Genomic DNA, 15,520 nt, shown 5'->3' with positions numbered 1-15,520 from the left:
GGAGAGCATAGTACAGAGCATCCTACGAGCTTCTTCTTCAAGAGCACCGAGTCCAGATGGACTTACCAACCATCTAATAAAACAAAACCCAGAGGATTGGTCTGGGTTCCTCATGCTATTGTTCAAAAAGGTCACGGAAGAAGCCAGCATTCCATCTAACTGGAAATCAGCAATTGTAATTCCCATTTTCAAGAATGGAAATAGAACAGATCCTAAAAACTATAGGCCGATAGCATTATTAGATGTCCTGGGGAAAATCTTTGCTATCCAGTTACAAAACCAACTGATGAAATGGATCGAAACTACAAAACATCTGGACCTCCGACAAACTGGTTTTGTCCGAGGTGTCGGTTGTGGCCTAAATCTGTTACTATTGAATATCTTGAAAATGGACGCCATAAGGGTAAATAAGCAGATCTATCTAGCATTTGTGGATTTATCCCAGGCATTTGACAGCATTGACAGGGAACTACTATGGAAGAAAATGGCGACCTGGAACTGCCCTCTCAGTCTACTCTTGGCCATCAAAGCACTGCACACTCATACAGTGATAAGGGTGAGACTGAATCAACAGGGTCTCCTCTCCGAGCCAAAAAAAACCCATAGAGGAGTTAAGCAGGGTTGCCCTCTTGCTGCCATAATATTCAACTTGTTCATCTCAGACCTGGGTGAAGCCTTTGAAAACATCAATGCCTTCGCTCCAAAAATAAATGGCAATTAAGTGAATTGGCTCCTGTATGCGGACGATCTACTTTTACTAGATTCAACACCAATAGGTTTGCAACGGAAACTGCACATCCTTGACCAATATGTCATTCAAAACGGATTAACTGTGAATCCCAAAAAATCTGTAATCCTAACTCTGCAAGATCTTCAAAAAAAACAGAAAGAGATTTGGTTCGAAAAAGTTTGTATGGAGAATTGGGAAGGAGTCTTTAAAAAGCGTTGACCAAACCATGTACCTTGGCATGTGCATCAGCCAAGCATTAATGAGTTCCCTTGGGTTGCAAAAACAAAAGAGAAATGTAAACAACTGACAGCACAGGCCTGTATACTTAATAGGAAGTTTGGGAAACATTCATTGAAACCTGTCATAGATTTCTACAAAATGAAATTCATCCCGGCCATCACACATGGAGCCAATAGTGCTCTGGGATGTCCAGACTCCCTATGATCTTCGCTTGAACATCACTTTTGGTCCAAAGTCTTGCGTCTTCCAATGGGCGTACCAGCTGCTTGCATAAGATACGAGTTAAGTCTGTTGTCAATCAACGCAATGGTGATGTGGACTACTCTGAATGAGTTCAGAAAGATAACTAGTGATCCAACTGTACCCCAATATCACATCTTAAGCAATGCAGACACAAGCCCGATTGGTTGCATTTTGTCTCAATGGTTAAGACGTTGTGACGAGACCCTAAGCGACCTAAGCACTAACAGAGAGCTACTCCATATGAATCCGGTTAAAGTAAAATCGTTACTTTGGCAGCAAGATTGTATCGATACAGTGGACATACGAGGGACTCATAGAATTATGAAAACATGTCCAGCTGAAGCAAGAAAAGTAAATAATCCTCAATCCTACTTGCTTAAGTTAACCCGATACCGCCCGCAGACTCCTTTTCATGAAATTTCATTTGAATCAATTTCCAACAAGAGAAACACTGGCAATCCGACATAAAGATGGAGCTCCAATGCTGACCTGTCGTCTATGTGGGGAGGAAATCGAAACACTGAAACATCTTATTATGTTTTGTACACAATTATGACAGGAACGCTCTTTTCATTTGGGTAGACATATTGTGGCAAGACCAACTTTGTCTGCTGAGGAGTGGTGGGACATCATGCATCAAGACCTGGAACGTAGCCTAACTCTCGAACTGACTTTTCTATTAGAAAAGATGATCAAAAAATTGGAAAAACACGAGAATAACAACAATGTTGCTCAATGTTCAGCAAGAACTTTGGGAATTTAAGAGTGTTTGGGCCTCCATGGTCTTGAATTGTGCCCTATGTGCCTCCTTCTCGATTTTCTTTCGTCTTGCTTTTATACTTCTATATTTCGGTCTATCTTTCCATTGGAGCTCTCTCTGTGGATTTTTCTTTTCTTTCTCAAGAAGGAACTTTCTAATTGGGTTTTTCAGAACTTTTGTATATAAATTTTCTTTTTGTTTATTTTTTAAAGGTTTGTAAAAAACCAATAAAAATAATTAAAAAATAAAAATAAAAAAATAATACCTCTCATTTGACCCATTGCATATGCAGGATTGTTATGACCAATTGTACCAGTCTTAATATCAGTATTATGCCTTGTAGTAGTACTCAGAATGTTACCATTGAATGTTACTATTCCTGTGCCCTTGTAACTAAGCTCTTGTACGTAACAGCGCCTCAATGCCCTTGGGCTGTTTGCGCGCTATATAAATATAAATAAATAAATAAATAAATGACCAGGATCCAGACGGATGCAAATACTAAGTGGTTACAAATAACCAGATGGGAATTGTTGCAGATGATTAACATTACTATAAAGGGATTCAATGCTATCAAGGAAGAGCTGAGAGCCATATGACTGATGACTCTTCAGAACAGATATGTCCTGGACATGATTACAGCTATGGATGGAGGTGTTTGTGCCAAAATTGGAGAATCATGTTGCACATTCATACCTTCTCATGATGATGAGAATGGCACCTTGACAGACGCCATAACGATGCTGACAAAGTTACACATCCAGAAGATAGACGAAGTAAAAGACATTGCTCATGACAGTTGGTTTGGATCAATCTTCCTGTGGGTTCCACAATGGATAGCAGATATGTTCAAGTTTCTTGGAGACCTAATAGTGATGGTATTGCTTGGATTTTGTGTGATCAGGATAATTATCACACAATGCAAGAAGACTGCAAAGAAGGCAGTAGGAATGAAGATTATGATTGATGTTGAATCAGGATGGACGACTAAAGAGATAACAGATGAAGAAATCAGAGACTATGTGAAGGCCAGTATTCATGCACCTGAGGGAACGAAGTTCCTGTACCAAAAGAATCACAAGAAGTATGTGGGGAAATGGATCTACTGCAGTCCAAGTGGACAATGCATGCTAAAGTCTTGGAATAAAGATGAGCATGTGAAAGCAGGAGGAGGCCTGAATACTGATACCGAAAAGGATCTTGGAAGTAAGATTCCCATTGAGGAAGCCAAACAAACATTCACGATAATATGATGGCCATTTGAATGAAATCCCGTAAAAAAGTGTGAAAACTGAGCAAATGCGAAGACTGGTCACGTCATACAGAGCAGAGCTGACACACTCAGAAGAAGAGGCTGAAGAATGTAGATATTCTATAGAAACAAAGGAGGAGGTGTTAAAGATGAGCAACATTTCGGGCTCGAGATGAAGATGCTCATGCAACAGAAATAACGAAGAAGATATCAAGTCATTTTACAAGTGTACAGATGCAGTAATGCAAGTAGACAAAGTATTCTAAAATAATGGCTATGTAATGAATAGATTGCAGCGATGCCCCAACGTACATGCATAGGAATCTGTGGACTATGAATGACTCCAGAAGGCATTTTAGCAGAGCTAGATCCTGTGAAAAGAAAGGCGTTCAGTGTGTCACATTTGGAAAAGCAATCGACATTCAGAGGTGAATTGAAGAGAGGCTTGGTTGGCCCAGCACCAGGAAGGCAAGGCCACCGTGAACCTGAATGTTTATGCAGTAGTTACAGAATGTGTGAAAAGAACAAACTCCTGTCTTGGATGAGAAGTGAGAAGATTGAAGACACCAGAGGTTCATCATTTAATAGTATTTTAAATACAGAAAGACTCTGAAACATGGTCTTCAGTCATGTGGATGGATGAAAATAGATACTGAGTTGAGCTGTATCGAAACCAATAGACAGAGTATGCCTATACTCCCTCTTATTCTCAGGCACAGAGAACATTTCCAAGGCCAGTGTTCTAAGAGCTAATTGACTGGTAGTCTGCAAGAGTGATGATTGACGACAGGCGAATTGGTGGGAAGATATGGGAAGATATGGTTATGACCATCCCACCAGCCCCTGAATGTTAGCCTGTGTGCTGCTTGTGTAGGTGGAATATTACAGAGGGGTGCAAGGGTGCCAACCAATAATAGAGGGACACGTAGTAGAGAGCCCTATAGTTTGTATAACCAATGGAACGTCGTGTATTTGATGACGTTAATAGTGACCTGCACTAGAGGAGGGCTTAGTTGCCCCACCTGATGATAGAGACCCAATCACTTTCCCAACAAGTATGGAACGTATACCTAGAGGTTCCCTATAATCCTATCACATCCCCAAGTAGATTTTTGTAGTTTACAACATAGATTGACGTCAATGATGACGAATATTTAGTATATAAGCCATGTTTTTTATGAAATGCATTGAGTGAGAAGATCGAGCGAGTTCTTTGATGTTCGTTATACGCCCTCTTTTAGATAATTGATATTAAAACAGACGCACTTTGCAAATTTCCTGAGTCAGTTTGATTATTGATGTTTGAGTATATTCTGCATCCCCATCTATCTCAAAGTATTGTTAACGCGTCTTAATGGGCTTGTGTAGACACACAAGTTCAGTAATGTGCACAGGCAGACTTAATAATAAAACATCAGAGAATCCTGCATTTGAGTGGCTGATGTGCAGCTTGATGTGAGAGCAGGTTGTGGGTGAATACAGATCTGTGTGGGTGGGGGAAATGCCTTGGGAGTGATACAGCCAGTGAAGAATGAGTGCACAAGTGATGAGTACAGCCCACACATCCACGGTAAGTCCACAACCCACATAACAGCCATAGACGCAGGATTGCACCAGCCCATAAATTGTTGTGTTTGTTACCTAACTCAAGATCTCTAGTGAAACACGCAGTAGAGGTTGCCACATATATTGAAGAAAAAAACATTGATGTGTGTGCTATGACTGAAACCTAGGGGCATGAAGCAGCTGGCCCCTCCCTTAATCTGGCCATACCAGAAGGCTGTGATATGATACAGCAAGATAGAGAGGATGGCAGGGTGGGGGGTTGCGCTAATTTTTTAATCCTCTCTTACCATCTGGGAAAGAAAGGGACAAATTATGAAAGGTGTAGAGTCATTACATGTGAAAATTGGACATAATGCTGAATCAACCACGAATATACTTTTAATCTATAGACCTCCTTCCCTGGCAGATGATTTCACTAACGCCCTGTCTAATCATCTGCTCTCAATCTTAAAGCCCGATTCTAGTTTTCTTTTATTGGGTGATTTTAATTATTGGCTGGGGCATAAGGATGATATTCTGGCCACTGATCTTGAGCTAGCCTTAGCTGATTTAGGCTTCGAGCAAATGGTTTGTTTGCCAACCCATTGTCTGGGGCATACCTTTGACTGGGTCTCTACCCTCAAGGTCATCACTAGGGACTTTCAGGTATCACCTTGTGCATGGTCAGACCACTACTTTGTACACTTTACAGGCAGATTTCCAGAGGAAAACTAAGGGTGGGAGAACGCAAGAGTCTCTGTGAAGAAACCTTAATCTGCTCACATGGGAAAGAATTGAACCCTTGTTGTGTCCTTTGATCAGTTTCACATCTCTAGACTCTCCTGAGGAGATGGCAAAAACCCTTTATCTAATATGAATAATATTGCCAGCCCTCTAGCGCCTCTCAAATTTTGAAAGGTTAAGGAATGGATGAAAAACCTCAAATCTTCCACGATGAAACTGTTGTATTTTTGGAAATCCAGTCCTTCCCCAGGAGCACTGGCAGCCTATAAAGGAGCAGCTAAGGTTTACAGATTGGCAATTATGGATGATAAGAAAAATTCCTTGAATTGTAGAATTCTGAATGCACAATCAGAAACGAAAGAACTTTTTAAGATATTAAAGGAACAAGAATCCACAACCCCCACTAATGCTAGTCGTCTAGTAAAAGATGCAGCACGGTACATGCCTGGAAATCCAGGAAGCAATGCAACATAAATTGAATGGCATGAGATTGGATATAATTCGAAAAAAGAAAGGCAATCCATTCCCCCCGGGGAGGTTTACGAAGGAGATGTTTGAAAGATGCTCAACCAACCCTCAATTTAACTTTTCGTCAATAGCTGTCACCGAGTTATCTGTTGTAGTGGAACAGTTAAAAGCCACTAAATGCAAAGATGATCCCCGCTCGACCATTATAATTAAAACATGTCCTCCCACTTTATTGGAGGCTATCTGCAAGTTTGTGAACGCTTCCCTCGCGGAAGGTTATGTGCCGTTGAACTTAAAAAGGTGTGGGTCACTCCCACATAAAAAAAAACCTGGCTTACCTATTGAAGCTCCGCTTAACTACAGGCTCATCACCAACACACCTTTTCTACTAAAAATATTGGACCATGTCGTATATGGGCAAATTGCAGATCACATGAACAAATATTCCATTCTCAACTCTCGTCAATCAGGGTTAAGACAGGGGTATGGAATGGAGACAGCTTTACTTGAATTGAAGTCCAGGCTTCTGGAACATGTAGATAAAAGCAAATCATCCATGCTAATGTTGCTTGATTTATCGGCTGCCTACGACCTGGTTGGCCATTCAATTTTGGTCACCAGGTTGGGGGGAGTGGCAAACTTCTCCCTGACATCTGCTTGCTGGATAGCCTCTTTTTTCGAAAACAGGGAGAGTAGAGTCTTTCATGAGGTGGCAGTTGCCCCGTCTTTTTGATGCCATGAGATAAGTACCTCACGTTTTATTCTCCAGAATAATTGTTAATGGTAAATGATAATAAAGTAATGTAAGGCTTATAAACCATATAAGGGATATTATTAGCGCGTATAATACATTTCTCTTTGGAGAAAACTGTACCTTTTTTGAAGTACATGACGAGATGTATCGACGCGGGTAGAGCCGCATGTGTGTATTTCGTTCGCTCATTCGGGAGCGCAGCGCGAAGTAAGAATACCGTTTTTTGGTTATAGGGGAGGCAGGGTCGGTGCCGCGAGCAAACACGCTCGCCTCAGGCTGCTGGCCCCGCTCCTCATTCCACAAAGCCGCGCCATCGAATGCAGCGGACAGCAGGACCCAGGGGAGCGGGAGGAGATTTTCCCAGCATTCCCTTGGAGCTCTTCCGCTCGAGCGACCGCAATTTCAATTGTGTAGTGTAAGCCGAGCGAAGAGGAAAGCCTTGTTGACACAGCATAAAAAGAAAAAAAAATGTATTCGCCGGAGAAGGAAAGGGATATTTTACGAGAAGAATCCTTGCAATATGAGCTGATTAATATCCCTTGCTGACAGCATAAGAAGTTAGCCTTGCTAACAATATGGCACATTATAGAATCCCCGGTGCCACTCCTTCCACCTCACCAGAATGGTCAGAGGAGGAGTGGGAAGAAACTCCTTACCAGCAGGACACAGACCTGTCCCATATTTTTAAAAGAGTTCTAGGAGACTCTTTGAAAAAAGCAGTGCCACAGGGAGTACAGCCGATTGCCAAAGGATGAACATTTTGGATGATGTATTTAATGAACAGCAAGCATTGCTTGCCAGAAAAAGAAAGGCAGAAAGCCCAGAGAGAGAGCTGTCAGCCAGACACCCCACAGAAGGGTTTGAGCACAGGGGGAAGAAAGCGGCTCGCAAGAGTAAGCACTCTTTGACCCCCCTGAGTAATCTAGATAGGGAGGATTCCACTCCCCAATTGAATAGCGACCCTGTCGCCAGGCTAAAGAGAGCCTTCCTGGAGAAGAAGCAGAGCCAGGACAGACCCCCTGCCCCAGGGGTGAATAATCAAGGGGACAATGAGAAGGGCTATATGCCCGATGATGAAGGTGAGGAATTAGACGCTGATCATCAGTACGAGGAGGAGTTGGATCCTCAGGAGCCAGGCGGTACAGCAGATATGTTTGATCCACAAGCTTTCAGACACCCTAAGTCCTCAGAGTGGGTTCCGTCGCCTAGAGTTGCCGCCTATATGGCTCAGCATATTCGAAAGCCTCTGGATAGGGAAGTAAGATTGCGTATGCATTCAGAATGCCCTAGACCAGATTTACCAGGGAAACTAGCAGAGACACCTGAACTAGACCCCAAGATGGTTACTTTTGTCACAAAGACTGCAAGAGATATCCGTAAAGGCATAGACCGCGCCTGGCGAGGATGCCAAGATAAGCTCCTCGATATTGGTGGCCCATTAATGAAAATAATGGACCTGGCAGAAAAGGCTCAGGACACTGGAAACCCAGTAGACGCCTCCGCCCTAGTCAACTGGGCGCAAAGAGCCGTTTGTTTAATGGGGAACGCAAACTGTGCTCTGTCCTCAGAGAGAAGGAGGGGAGTGCTTTTAAAGATTGACAATAAGCTAAGCGATTTGGCCTCTTACGAAGCAGGAGAAGGAGCCAAAGGCCTGCTCTTTGGCGGGGTATTCGCTAAAGAAATGCCTCAGGAGGTGAGCGCAAGGATTGTACGCGTGGGAGGGAGAACCCTCCAATTTTTGAGCGGTTGGCGAGCATTATCACGCGATGCATGGGTGCTGCAAGCAGTAGAGGGACTGCGACTAGATTTTGTAGGGGACCCTATTCAGAGAACAAAACCTCATCCCATGCAAGTGTCCGAACAGGAGGCCACATTGCTACACAACGAGATTCTCAATTTGGTAGACAAAAACGCGATAGAGAAAGATACACGAGGAGGACCAGGTTTCCTCAGCAATATATTCCTAGTACACAGGGGAGACAAAGTACGACCGGTCATAAATCTAAAGAACCTGAACGAATGGATTGTGTACAATCACTTCAAGATGGAGGGTATCCATCTACTTCGAGATCTCCTCCTCCGATTAGACCTCAAAGACGCTTACCTGACAATCGCGATAGCTCAAGAGTTTCGGAAATATCTGCGATTTCTTTGGGAAGGGGAAACATGGTGTTTCACGTGCCTTCCGTTTGGCCTAGAGTCAGTGCCCTGGGCCTTCACCAAACTGATGAAGCCCATAGCGGCAGCCATAAGGGAGAGAGGTATTTGCATAATCGTGTACCTAGATGACATTCTCGTCATGGGTTCAGACAAATTCACACTATCCAAGAACGTGCAATGGATATTCACGCTCTTGACGTCTCTAGGATTCTTGGTGAACTTGGACAAATCCCAGCTAGTACCAGTCCAACACATAGAGTTCCTAGGTTTCAGTATAGATACAGTCAAGGTGACCCTCGAGCTTCCACATCACAAAGTGAAAGCGATAAAGAAGGAGCTCAGAATAGTCATAGCGAAGAGGACTTTGGGCCTCATTACATGGGAGGAGGTAACCTTGCCGCTATTAGCGGCATGGCTACTCCCTTACCGCATACCGGGTCCGGGTAGGTGGTATGGGGACTTACCAGGTCATTCCGTCCCTGGAGGACCCAGTAAGTCCCCATGACAAATACCATTCCCCATTCCCATTCGAGCCCCCATAGGGCTCAATGGGAATGGGGAAGGAGCTAATAACGCTACCGCAATTTGCAGTACTGTTATTAGCTCTGAAGTCCCTTAGCGGGTCCCGTCCTTAACACCTGGTCAGACCAGGCGTTAAGGACGGGACCCGCTGAGGGACCTCGTAGTAGGGCGCTAAGGGATTACCGGCACCGGTGCCCTTACCAGTGCCGGTAATCCCTTAGCGCCTACCGTGTAATGAGGCCCTATATCTCTTCGAGCTCTAGCGAGAGTAGTAGGTCTTCTAGCTGCCTCGATTCAAGCAATCTTTCCAGGCCGGTCCATTATCGCGCGTTACAGAGGCTCAAAATAAGGCATCTACAAGGAGGGCTGGGTTACCACCAGCTAGTAACGCTGGACCAGGAAGCAATCTCAGAACTCCACTGGTGGCTCTCGAACATGGAAGCCTGGAATGGCCGAGCAATCTTCGGAGACACCCCAGACATAGTTATAGAATCAGACGCGAGCAGATCCGGGTGGGGAGCCAGGTGCGACAACGTAGAGACAGGAGGAAAGTGGTCAGAAGAAGAACTAAAAATGCACATAAACTGTCTAGAACTATAATCAGGCTCTTTCGCAGTACAAGCCTTTACGAAAGACAAAGTACGATGTTGCGTACTGCTCAAAATGGACAACATCTCGGCAGTGCGATATATCAACAAACTAGGGGGAACAAAGTTGAGAATGCTAGTAGAATTAGCAAAAGACTTCTGGCATTACTGCCTACAGAATCAGATCGCAGTCACACCAGAGTATCTGCCGGGGACGCTGAACGAGGTAGCAGATTGGAATTCATGATATCTTGTAGACTCCAGCGATTGGAAACTACACCCAAGCGTGTTCAAGAAACTACAAGACCTCTGGGGCCCGGTACACATAGATCTATTTGCGTCCAGACTGAACGCGCAGACTCAGATATATTGCAGTTGGAGAATAGACCCGGGTGCAGCTGGCACAAACGCTTTTCTCAAACTGTGGAACGGAGAGCTGAATTATGCTTTCCCTCCGTTTCTCATGATCACGAGAGTGTTAGCGAAGGTTCGCAGGGAGCAAGCAGATCTAATAATAGTACTCCCCCTCTGGAAATCTCATCCCTGGTTTCCAGTAGCAATGGAACTTTCTACGGATTTTTTGAGAATAGTTCCTCAGCAACCGGACCTTCTGCTAGACCCAGTCGGCAGGGTTCACCCGTTCATAACGACGGGCACATTACAGTTGGTAGTCTGCAAGGTGTGGGAGTTGCCAGGCATTTCGCAACTCGCTGCAAACTGCATCAGAGATTCCTGGGTGCCTTCCACCATCAGGAGCTATAACGCGGCATGGAAGAGCTGGGCCCGCTGGTACACAGATAATAGTTTGGATCCCGTTTCTGCCCCTGTAGTGCAGTCATTAAACTTTTTAGCAATGAAGTTTCAAGAAGGCAGCGCCTTTAGAACAATAGGAGTGCTGCGATCCGCGATCTCTGCGGGACATGATCAAGAAGAAGGCAACTCCATAGGGGAACACCCCGCAGTTCTGCGACTGTTGAGAGGAATGAAGTTGAGAAAACCCCCAGAGCCAAAGTATTCGATGTTATGGGACGTCAAAGAAGTTTTCCAACTTTTTCTTAGATGGCCAGACAATAAAGATCTATCCCGATCACAACTCTCAGGCAAACTGGCAATGTTGTTGTGTCTCACGTCATGCAGAAGAGTATCCGATGTTAAAGCACTAGAAATACACAGGAAAATATTCCATCCAGAAGGAGTAGCCTTTACGATAGCTAAGTGAACGAAATTAGATTCTCGAGTGATCTCATATCCCTATTTTACAGAAAATAAAAAACTATGTGTAGCACAATGGGCCTCATTACGACCCAGGCGGAGGACCATGGTGCTGATAGCACCATGGTCCATGCCGGTAACTTACCGACTCCACCATGGAGAAAGGGGGAATTACCACCCCATTACAAGGTTGGTGGGGCAGTAATTCCCCCTTCCTGCATGGCCCATCCCCATTCCCATTTTTGCCACATAGGGCTCAATGGGAATGGGAAAGGCGCTAATTACGGTACCGCAAATTGCGGTACTGTACTTAGCACCAAGGTCCCTTTGCGGATCCCTACTTTAACGGCTGGTAAAACCAGCCATTAAGGTCGGGTCCCGCAAAGGGACCTCGTAATCAGGCGCTAAGTGTTTAACAGCGCCGCAGCCTTTTACGGCGCCGTTAAACACTTAGCGCCAGGGTCATAATGAGGCCCAATGTATCAAAGATTACGAGACCGCTACAGCGCAGTTGAGGCCGCGAGGCGTAACACAATTGCTAATAGCGCGTAGGAAAGCTTATCATACAGTAGCAACAGCGACAATTGCGAGATGGGTGCGCGAAGTGATGCAATGGGCAGGGATAGACGTCCCAGTTTGGTGCGCATTCAGCTAGAGGCGCAATGGCTTGTAGGGCCTTTTCAGCAGGGGTGCTGCTGCAGGATATAATGAAAGCAGCCGATTGGTCCTCTGAGTCTACGTTTAAGACATTTTATTTCAAGCCAGTGTCAGACTTAACGAATAGGGTGGTGGCTAGCTTTGAACAAGCATAATGCAAGCCTCTTGTCTTGTCATAGAATAAAGATTGCCCACGCTTACATCTCAGGAAGTCTTCATTCTATTAAAGACAAGGAGGCGAGCATTATATCCCACCCAGAAAGACAAAAGAGGATCTTATGATGCATATATATCAAATGTTACATTTTGTCTTGTCACCCTTATGAGTATTTATCCGTTTGTTACTAGGAGAGGACCAGAAAGCAGCCTGATCGCAGACAGTGAAACATCATGGCAAACTTCGTCACTTCGCCCAGGGATACAGGGCAGTTCTGTTTCAAGAACTCTGTTCACAGTTATGTTGGAAGTTTGGTTGTGACCGTTCATAACAAGGTTGAGTTCGCTACAGAAGATCTCCAAGGCAAAGAAAGAGGAAAGGACCTGCACTGAGGGTTCTTATAGGATGACCTATCACCGGATTGGCGCATGGGATAGGGTCAGAACTACTACACTCCTGGAGGTGTATGGGAGTTTTAGTTTAAATGGGAAGTAAACTCTAGAGATGGAACTTTTAAACCTCAGATTGGCTATTTTTTAGTTCTGGAAGGAAAAAAAGCGCAAATGTTGGAAGTTTCAAAGTGATACGTTGAAAAGCTGTTGTGGCAGTATTAAAGTAAGTAAAGCATGATGCTCGCCTCCTTGTCTTTAATAGAATGAAGACTTCCTGAGCTGTAAGTGTGGGCAATCTTTATTATGCATGCCTTGTGGGTGATTCGTGCACAACAGACCAGGAGCATGCTTTGACTGACAGTGCTGGCATTAGCATCTCTAGTAAGTGCTGTCCTGCAACCAGTGCATACCATGTTTTAGCAGTGTGGTATGTGGGTTTGGTACAGTAGAGTGTTGAATTGGTGTTGCATTCTGTGACTGATTCATGTGACTGAGTATGGGTACATTATGATACACTTTTAGTAGCCGCATATGTCAACGTTCCCAGTGCAATGTTGTATGTGCCAAAGATACAGAGCTGCTTCAAGGGACTACTAAATTGTGCAGTGATACAGGACCAGGGCACATATAGTCACAGCCAACACACACAATGTGAAGGGTCACTTCACATTGTGTGACATGACAGCACCAGTTATATGACTGTGCCATTGAAAGTGACACTTAATGACTGTCAGTCATTGCATGACACTTCACATGACAATGTCATGTGAAGGGCGCTGTTATCACACAATGTGAATTGACACTGCATATACATGAATTTTGCTAGGCATACAGCAGCAGATTTGCGCCCAAGTACAATCACACACAGGGTGTTGGTAGACTTAGTGTCATCATTGACATGATACATCAGACGTTAACAGTCATATGTCTATTCACATCTTTTCCCAGGACAGGGAGGGCTTGACTGTGAGGGTTGTGATTTTACCTGTGCACTCATCATTGCTTGCCCACATATCACGTCATTGACTGTACATGGACTACAGTCTGCACAACAACACAATGGAGCTTGCTGTCCAAATCAAGGTGCAGAGTCACATTTAGGAGACATATTTATTTATTTATTTTATTTATTTAGCATTTGTTTCACCACACAAAACCCAAAGGCATCTAGGTGCTAGTTAGAAAAAGTGCATAGTACAATTAATTATGTGCAATAACATGAATAAGAGTTGCAAGGTGTGTGTGTGCACAGCCTGGTAAATCCTCACCTCATGGTGTGGGGGGCTACGTCAGGTGTGCTAACCAGCATAAGGACAAAATTAATGGGAGTGCACAGTCTGGTAAAGCCTTTCCTCATAGTACGGGGGCTACGTCAGGTGTGCAAACAAGCATAAGGACAAAATCAGTGGGAGTGCACAGTCTGATGAAACCTCGCCTCGTAGTGCTGGGGCTACGTCAGGTATACAAGTGGTCAAATTAAGCAACATTTGAAATGGAACACATACTGGTGACAGAGTTTCTGAGGGCATGGATATCCCCCTGCGTGGATACATCTTAGACCTTACATAGTGAGAGTGGAGTAGCATAGCATCTGACAGTGAATCTTCAATTTAAAGTCCCCACACCAATGTCGGTAGAGCAGAGGCCATTCTGCTGAACAAGGCCTCCCATTCTTGCATAACAATTGCATGCAGTCCTGCATACGGTGGATCATATAAATTGATGAGAAAAACTTCCTTTCTCTTCTCTTCATCTTGGTAAGTCATTTTACCTACAAGAATGTTAGGAGAATCACAATGGATTTCAGTCAGCAGAAGGGGTTTCTTTACACACAATACCAAGCCTCCCTTAGCCCTTGCAACCTTTCCTTTGACAGCCAGTCTATTTTTTTTTAAACGTATTTTATTGATTTTGGTGAGAAAAAAAAACGTGCAATACAACGAGAAGTCAAACAGTGGTTCAAGCAAGGGAGGGGACGGTGCAAGGGGGACAGGGGAGGGGAAGGGCCAAACAAATCAACAACAGTCTTCATGTTGCAGCGAACTTACAGTGGACGGATGGGTTAGGGCCTGCGACCCAGAGTTTCAGGAAGCAGGAGGGGTCGCATACAAGGGCTGTCCTTCCAGTGCTGGCATCAGGGGATAGCGCCAGTGTGATGCTACGAGATTTCAGGGGGGTTTGTGGTCGGCGCTGAAGCGTATGTCTCTGAGGAGGGCCTTCCATGATTCCAGGGTGCCGCACTCGGTTTCGCCGCTTGACATGATTCCTTCTTGCCAGGCCCTGGTTTCAGCTACTGTCCATCTCTCGAGTTCTTTGAGCCATCGTTCATGCCTGGGGCCCGACGGCGTCTTCCAGGCCATCGCAATTGTTCTCTTAGCCAGGATGCATGAGATGTCCATTAGTCTGACAGTATGCTTGGACTTGCTAGGTCTGGGGTAATTCCCCAGGAGGCACTCTCCGGGGGTCCATTCGTACCTCGTCATTCCGGCGTCCATGCAAGTCTGTTTGGCTTTGGACCATAGTGTCATCGCCTTAGTGCAAGTCCAGAACATGTGGATCATGTCCGCTTTATCATTCCCACACCATGGGCATGCAGGGGAGGATGTCTTATTGAAGGAGGCAACCCTATGTGGGGTCATGTATGTCCTATACAGGACGTTCAGTTGAATCTGGCCGAATCTGGTATTCCTGGACACTTTTTTGGGAAATATTAGCGCTCTCTCCCATTCTTTATCCGTGATCGGGGTCTCAAGGTCCGCTTCCCATTTCGCTCTCAGATCTTCGCCTTTAGGGTTAGGTTTGTCGCATAGTCTGCTGTAGAGCCTGGAGACTAGTCTCCAGCCATCCGAGAGGTCATGCATTTCTTGAAGTAGAGGATCAGGGGAGGGTTCCTCCGGCCAGCCGGTCCATTGTTTCTTGGCAATCTGCTTAAGGCGGTGGTACCAGAGGAACTGGCCCGGGGGTATTCCTTCGGCGGCCTTTAGAGATTCGAAGTCCCTGAATTCTCCTTCCTCGTACATGTCGCCCCATGTGTATATGCCGGCTTCTTCCCACCTCCTTGCTGTGGAGAGGTCTGCATCCGTTCGGCTGGTGTCTG

General features: G+C 44.9%; 1 long non-coding RNA gene across 1 annotated transcript in view; it reads left to right on the top strand.

The window, feature by feature from the left end:
- LOC138581917 (uncharacterized) overlaps positions 1–12,598 on the top strand; it is a 336,680-nt gene extending 324,082 nt beyond the window's left edge. The window contains exon 3 of the long non-coding RNA XR_011304870.1: positions 12,223–12,598. This is a non-coding gene — a long non-coding RNA (uncharacterized lncRNA). The remainder of the gene's footprint in view (positions 1–12,222) is intronic.
- Positions 12,599–15,520: the final 2,922 nt, after the last annotated feature.

The sequence above is a fragment of the Ambystoma mexicanum genome, chromosome 3q (genome assembly GCF_040938575.1).
Source record: "Ambystoma mexicanum isolate Mex_15411 chromosome 3q, UKY_AmexF1_1, whole genome shotgun sequence".
Classification (NCBI taxonomy): Eukaryota; Metazoa; Chordata; class Amphibia; order Caudata; family Ambystomatidae; genus Ambystoma; species Ambystoma mexicanum.
This window is presented reverse-complemented; position numbering and strand designations above follow the sequence as displayed.